An 8,395-nucleotide genomic window follows, 5' to 3' on the forward strand; every position below is an offset into this window, starting at 1 on the left:
TCATTTTTAAAATATTTTATTAAACTAAATATACATAATAAATGCCATGTATCAATCAAAAGACCTGAAGCAGTCTCCTTTTTAGTGCAAAAAAAAGTGGTCAAGTGGTCAAATGATGTTTACAATTTGTTGTTCACAACGTGTGCAACCCAGTTGCTACAGTAAGGACAGCCTAGAGACTGCATAAAGGTGAAGTAACCAAACTATCTGGAGTGTGCAAAACAAGTTCAACAAGTTGGTCATCACAGTGGCCTACATGTTCATCAGCAGGACAGCACAGCACAGTCACAGAACCTGCAGCCATCATCAGTGTCTTTTGATGTGTTTTCACATTAGTGCCCGGCCAAAATGTCCATCCAAAAAATGTATTAACAGTGTGCTTGACAAGACGGCTCTCTTCATGAGCCGATGTGTTTAGTCACAGCAGCTCTCCTCTCCTGACGGTTGGTTGGCAAGAGCCTCTGTGTGTGGCCCAGCTCCGTCATGTAGCGCTCGTCTTGGACATACATCAGACCACCAAAGGAGTCCACCATCCCAAAAAGGACTGCGAGGACGGTCAGCGCTGTTCCGATGAAGTACATTTTCAGGGTAGGTGGCAACATGGTTTCGGAGGATGAGAGCAAACTGGACCCTGTAGGAAGCAAAGTGTTCAGTTTTAGAGAGTTAATTTAATTGTCTTTATTTGACCATTTTTATTCTAGAGACTGGTTTAGGCCTGCATTTATGAACCTCCCACTGCAGCAGAAGCCTGCATCCTAATTATAAATTGGGACACTCATTTAGCATTTTGAACATAAGTCATATGTAGGTTTCATATACATTTTTGGACATATTATACCGAGTCCATTTTTGCACCTGGGGGGTTAGATTTTTGATTTTATCGAATTTTTCGCCAGACCTGGTGTGCGTGCCGAATTTGGTGAGTTTTTGAGCATGTTTAGGGGGTCAAATTAAGCGTCAAAGAGACGTAATAATAAGGGAGAAGGAGAAGAAGGAGAAAAAAGAAACGGTACAAAAACAATAGGGCTTCGCACTGGGACAGTGCTCGGGCCCTAATTACAAAGCACATATGATTTTTTGCTTTACTTTCGGGGACACGTGCCTAGATTTCATTGGAGGGTTTACCCGGGGCCACCATGGCTAAAACCGATGCAACTGAGCAGGAAGAAGAGCGGCTCTCGGCTGCATTCACATGCTGTTGGAAATACTGCAACCACGAAAACCACCTCACAAGAGCAATTGAAAAAGTGTCTACTACAAAAAGGGGAAGGGTGTATTTTAACGTTTTTCTGTGATACCCGAGTTCCGCAGATACGCCACATTAAAAAGCGCGTAGTGCAGAAGCCGTGGGTAAAAGACACGCAAACAACCTCTGAACAACATTTAAAAAGAAAGAGAGAAAACACCATGTGTGGTACTTGGGTTGTTTCCACTTCATTTGGGCACAGCAGCTCAAAAAAGCTCGGTGACTCTTGGTTTCTCGTGTAAAGCAACAGCACTTACACCAGCAGAAGCGTTTGATTGTGGAAAACAGCTTCACGTTGCGGATACGGCGCACATCGAAAAACAAACAGCATAGTTTTAATAAGAAGAATTTAATAAAATCCAACACTGGACAATGCTGTCGACCAAGCATAAACACCTAAATTGGTATACAGACACTTTATCAATAACTAATATCCACATATAGCCGCTTTAGCCGGAGACATACATACCAGGTACGCTCGGCTCGTCTGTCGCGTCTGTCTTGCTCAGCTCGACCGGCGTCAGTCACGAAAAGCCTCAAGCCGTTTTCTCCGAGGTTGTTCTCCGGTGGTACAGATTATCAGTGGCTCCTGCTCAAGTGTTGTGGACCTGTTGAAATACTTAATCCTCTGCAGTGAAATCCTGGACCGTCTTCGCCTCCCAGTCTCGCCGCTCTAATAGAAATGAAAGCCCTCCCCAGTCCTACGTTGTGCGTAACGCGACATCACGTTGTTAAATCCAGCTGTGGGAATTTCCTTAAAATTTCAGGGTAGCTGCGCCTCAGGGCGCCCAGGGTCACAGTTTAGTCATCGATTTGCTCTTTATTAATGACCTAATAGTTTTGGAAGTTTACTAAGCTTTCAACTGGGACTTTGCTTCTTTCTTTCTTTCTTTCTTTCTTTCTTTCTTTCTTTCTTTCTTTCTTTTTTCTGTTAATTTTACTGTATCTCCCCAATGTTAAGCTTTAACTTGTTTTATTATATATATATATATTTTTTACATAAATAAAAAGAGTTTCTTCAGCTGCCATTCATGTAGCCAAAAGAAAAGCACAAGTTTTGTCCACACATAGTTGGAGAATTAGTTTCACAGTATGTGTCAATACAGTGTCAGCCTTATTCATGTCTAGACTTCTCTGCTACCACAGCACTCTTATGACGGTGACTGAACGTAGACAGTCGAAGCCTGGGGGAGAATATGTGTTTATTTTGGGTTTTTTCCATATTGGATCATATCCAGGGATTTGTAATAATAGAAAGACAATAAATGAGTGATCTCCATAGGCAAGTTCTCATATAATTTGTCCCCCCTCCACAGGGAGGTCAAAGGTCAGGATGAGCTGCAGAACAGTAGCCCTGGAGCTGGTAGGGATTTGGGGTCCTGCTCAAAGGCACTTCAGGACTCCTTGCGATCACAGGGCTCGAACCTTACAGAGGAGCTGTTGTAAAACATTGTGGGTTTCGGCTCGGAGACAGAAAACAGAGAAGAGCAGAGTAACAACAACAAGATGAAGGAAAGTTTATATAGTGACTAATTTAGTGAACGTTAAATGGCATGTGGGTTGGTGATAACACACATTCACTTCTTCCGAGTAATCTTGTAAAGAAATGTCAGGTGACAACACATTATGGCCTCTGACAGCGTCATGGTGTTGTTACTCAATGAAAAATGCTCTTTCACTTCCTTATTTTGATCTCATAAAAAGTTTGAGGTGTAGGAGTCCACACCCATTTATTTGATTGTATAAGAGACAGATTTCTAGATGGGAGGAAAGTGACTAACTAATGTCATTCTCCAGGTGAAAGTGACTCATGGGAACAAGATGGCTTGAGAATGTTAGAGGAATTGAAATTGGTGCACTTTTCCATAGACTTTCCCTACACACACACACACACACACACACACACACACACACACACACCCTGATGGGTTACTCACCACCCAGATTACTACACTGCTGATAACCCCTGATAACCTATACAGTTTTACAAATGCCTGCTGTCTTTTCTGAGAGGAAAACCAAGGAACTTCCACTCTGTTTTCCCAGAGGTGGATGAGGAGACGTTCAGAACTTTCACATTGGAAATTTCCCCAGTCTCTGGATTGAACAAAGCATTGTGTTTCTTTGCAGTCATGCTTTAACTTCCCCTTGAAGGAGCTGGCACAGTCTCCTGTTTGTTCTGCTTTAGAAGCACAAAGGAGATACTAATTCACCGAGTAGACACTGGATCTGTTCAATGAGGGGTTATAACAGATGTGGGGAACAAATCGGCACCAAACCATCTGTTGTGAGAGTAGACACTGACAGTGCAGAGGTGCCTAAACCTTGAGAGAGCAGGAATGGTGGAAAATCAACATTATTCTATTCCCATATGGTCAAATCAGGGAAAGGAAAGATTTCCTACAACCCTCAGGCTCTGTATGGTTATATGTTCTCAGACACATAAGACAATTTTATTTAAAGTAAACTGGTCAATAAAAGATACAAACAGCCTAAACTACTGAGGATACCAGGAGATTCAGTCATTACAAATGATCAGTCACTATTCACATATTGCATGCAAAAGCACATTATTGCAGTTAGATAGGCACACACTCCCAATAGACCTAATGTTGTGTATATATGCTATACATACAGCCACAAAAAAGGAACAGTGTATTATTAAGTAAGACAATAGACTTGACAATCAAGAATTTCTACATTTTTATCTTCTTTTTCAGAAAATTGAGTGTGGTGATGAACTCATGCGATCCTCAGGCTTGTGGTGAGGAATATGCTAATGTTGCTCTTTAAGAAACAGCTGTAATGAAGTCCTGCTTTCCAAATGACTAGATCATTGAGTTGTTTGGGGTAGTAAAGCATTGTAACCACTAGATGGTGGTGCTTGATAGAAATGAAGGTAGAAGACAGTCTTGCACTGCCAAGAATAATTCAACAGACACCGAATGCCTGAGCTACAGACCAATGTATTATAATAAAGTTATACATCTATCCTATCCTATCCTGCGCAAGAACACTTCAGGGTTTACTAGATTTACTATTATTGCTGTACATTCATCATCAGTAATAATCAGTTGACCAAAAAGTATGCGTTCCCTCACACCTTCCATTAAACTTAATGTTTCCATTACTTGTGTTCCAACAGAAAAAAAAAAAAAAAAACATACAACACAGTAGCAATGGTTGATCATGTGTTATGTGTCTACTTGCTCGACAAATGTTCAGTCACAATAGCTGGGCTTGGAGCTCGAGCTCTTACCAGAATACTTGTGCCAAGCAAACCGGTGGTTCCCAGAATGAAATTTTTCTTGGCAAAGGATACAGTAGCCAGTGCCTCCGCACTTCATTGTAATGCTGGTATAAGGAGCAAGTTGGTCAGGGAGGGTGTGTCACATCACCCATCTCTCACTGTCGTCTCTCTGTATTTTCCAGAGAAGAATGAATTGAAATTTTAAATTCCAAAATCAGATAACACCCACCTCTGTTAAAATGACAGCTGTGAAGAAAGTAACCTACTGAAAGTGACTGAGCTTCTTATCGATCCTAGAACATAATGTTTTAGTGGATGTAATAAACCCTGCTTTTAAATAATTGAACAATGAACATGAGGTGATTAATTTATTCTGACACCTCAGCTGGAGCTGCAGCATACCACTGACTACCAAAATGAGGCCTGTACTCCACCAAAGTGGTCTAATGTGAGATGAATTAGAGAGGCAACACTAGATTCAGATCATCTGATAGATGATGTCCTCGGTGACCACACACACACACACACACACACACACACACACACACACTCACAGAAAAGGTTCCTGTATTGAGAAATGTGACCCTTGGGTTAAATCTTGTGACTCACGTTTGTCTCAGTCAGTCAATGAGTGCCCACACTGTGCACATGAGATTCATTATGGTAAATGTAACTGATTGAGAAGACATGCTCATGTTAGATGATGAGTGGAAGCACCCCCAACCCACCCACCCACCCACACACACACACACACACACGCACACACACACACACACACACACACACACACACACACACACACACACACCACACACACACACACACACACACACACACACACACACACACACACACACACTAACCTTTCAGTCCCACAAATGGAACATTTCAAAGGTGCCAGAAAAAAAGATCAATACATATCAGAACACCTCCTTGATACTAAGAGTCACTGTTCCCATTAGTTACATCATCTGTGTTTGTGGGGCCAAAGGAGCTACTGTGTTATCGCTGCATGTAGTTTTAAGCGGGGAAGTACTAGATCCTCGATGGACAGGCTAAGAGGATTTTCCATCTTAACGTCTGAGCAACTGTCACAAACACTCAGTCACCTGGAGGTGATCCCATTGAGAAGAGTGGTGGAGAATATATATGTGTGTGGGGGGTGGAGCACAAGGGGAATCCTTCTGAAAGGCTTAAATCCCACAAACATTTCTGCCCAGATAAAAAAGGCTGACTATTTATGGTTACTGAGTCAGGACACACAGGCCGTATGTAAAACCCATGCTGTGTGAGATTCTACAATCATATAAATCCTACTGTCTATTCAAAATGAGCCCTTCTTGGTATTTGAAGTCTGAGGAAAAGTGTTGTGTTCTTATACGAGATATTTGAAACACTTGCATACATGCCGTGTGGCATTCCCTAAACCACTGAGGGTGATTATGCAACAGCCTGACACTTTGGTGCAAGCTTCGCCCTGCTGTGTCAGAGTACAAGTACATACTGTTGGGCTGTGGATCTAACCTCGGCCCAGGCATTTTTCAGGAAGTGCGCAGTTTGGTTTTATATGGTTTTGCAAGATCTAATCCCATGTTTCCTAAACTATGGATTCAAACCCAAAATGGTCTGTATCTGACAGGTTCATACAGCATAATGAACATCATAATCCCTCTAAAAGCAATATACATCCTAATCCCTCTATAAAAAGAGGGGCTAAATCTATTCAAGGTTGGATAAACACTGCTCTGAGCCAATTACTCCTAGAAATGCTGTGTGTGTGTATACACACACACACACACACACACACACACACACACACACACACATATATATATATATATATATATATATATACATATATAAATACATATAAAATCTTTGTAAATCAAAGTAAAACAATAATAACACACACACTGCAATAATAAATGATCTTTCTGTTTTCAGTGTAAATGTGCTTGCTGTATCCCAGAGCCTATCTCCAGTCCTCTTTATTCTAATTCTGAAATCCTCTTTGTGAAAGTGACGTTGTGCCACTGATAGAAAGCAGGATTAAGCCATACATAGAGAGACGTAGAGAGAGAGCGAGAGAGAGAGGGGGACAGAAAGAGCTTCATGGTGCGCTTAGTGGAACAATAGCACTCACTCCATTCAAGTTGTAGAGAAGCGCTCAAGGCACTGACTCCTTTCAGCCGTGTAGTCTAGGGCCCTCTCTTTTCTTTCCTTTCTATGTAGCCTCTCTCCACCCAGTCTCATTAGCTTCTGCCTTCATGGCAGAAAATCGCCTCAGATTGGGAAAACATCAGGACAACAACAACCCTCTGCTGTTGGCATCATTTCCACGGTGACACCCTCTCAGTGGAAGAATCTCCTAGGTGACGCCCTCCACTGACACGCCTAGAGGTGGCTGGAGCCTTTTTGTAGGCAGGTGCACCCTGCGCAGGGACAGACGGAGTAGCCTAACACAACTCTCCTTTTTTCTCTTCTTCCTCTCTGTGGGGACACCTGTGCTTCATATCTGGTCTGGAAGGCAGCTGCAAAGTCAACAGCAGAGCAGATGCTGGAATATAGATAAAATTGTTTTGACACAGGAGGATAGTTTGTGTCATGTCTCCAGTTTAACTTACACTGTTTTGCAAACTGAAACTCCTTAACTCCTTTGACTTGACTTGGGAAGTTCATTTAAATCCCTTGGTGTACAGGGTTTGAAGAACTAATCTCTCCTGTTTCGACTAAAATGCAACATTCATCTGGTTGATATCTCCTGGAAAAAGCACGCAGCTCTGATTTTATCATTTTGAAGGAGGTTCTAGGGGCAACAGTGAGACCAGTGGGTTCAGACACCTTGTTTTTGACCAGGGATGGAGGGGTATGGCATTGAGCACTTTGTGACAGATGGAGAAAAGGAGAGTCACCAGGTGGACTATCGGAGAATTGTGGGGGATATGCAACCTCCACGTAGCAACTGTTTACCCCGGGAAATAGAGCATTATGTTCGGCAAAGCTCACACGGACACAGCCACGGACACGAGACAGCAGCCCAGAGATACAGCGCCACACGCATACAGGCCGGCCTAGGCCCAGAGAGGTGAGTTGCTGCTTAAAGGATTGATGAGCTACCAGTGACATACTATGGTATTACTCAAGCAATATTAAGATGAGTCAGCCTTGGATAAAATAGATCCCCATGTGTGATCCTCTTGATCGAGTGTGTCAGACGGAGATCTGTGTAGCGATTAGTTCAGCCTATTGCAGTATAAGCTGCTGATTCCTTGATGCCAGCAAGTGCCGGGCCTTGAGAGTCTGCCAAAAAATGTCGTATGAGGTCAAATTTTTTCCAGGAATTACAGATAGAAGATCAACCTTGACATAGAAATGAGGCATGTCCAACTTAACAAGCAACACTGTCCACAAAGAGAACATTGTAACGAAGAGTAAGCCCTGTAAGCAAAGAGAACACCATAATTAATTTCAAAATCCACCAGCAATATCAAAGGCAAATGCTGATGCAAGCTTGATTGTTGTACCTCCCTGCTACTACTATTTCCCCACTAACAGTCACCTTCAGTGGCTTGGCCTTCATTAGGCTGCTCATGCAAACTAAGCTCATGGAGTTGGATCAGTTTACACGTGTGCATGCGCACGCACACACACACACACACACACGCATGCACGCACGCACGCACGCACACACACACACACACACACACACACACACACACACATTTGTGTTTTGACCAGTTTGTATATAGTAAATCCCTTGTTTTGGGTTGTCATGCTTCATTTGTGGGGTGAAGGCCCCATAGTAAATACTGCCAGCTTATGGTTGGATGCTAAATCAACAGAAATTGTTTATCTCTTAAGTTGTCACATACTATTTTTAACTTGCCTCCTCTATCCCC

General features: G+C 42.5%; 1 long non-coding RNA gene across 1 annotated transcript; it reads right to left on the minus strand.

The window, feature by feature from the left end:
- LOC115355237 (uncharacterized) lies at positions 1-1,948 on the minus strand. Its single transcript, XR_003927861.1, has 2 exons — positions 1,716-1,948; positions 1-631 (listed from the first exon to the last, which is right to left on the minus strand). It is a non-coding gene; the product is annotated as an uncharacterized LOC115355237 (long non-coding RNA).
- Between the last annotated feature and the right edge of the window lie 6,447 nt (positions 1,949-8,395).

The sequence above is a fragment of the Myripristis murdjan genome, chromosome 23 (genome assembly GCF_902150065.1).
Source record: "Myripristis murdjan chromosome 23, fMyrMur1.1, whole genome shotgun sequence".
In the NCBI taxonomy this organism is placed as follows: Eukaryota; Metazoa; Chordata; class Actinopteri; order Holocentriformes; family Holocentridae; genus Myripristis; species Myripristis murdjan.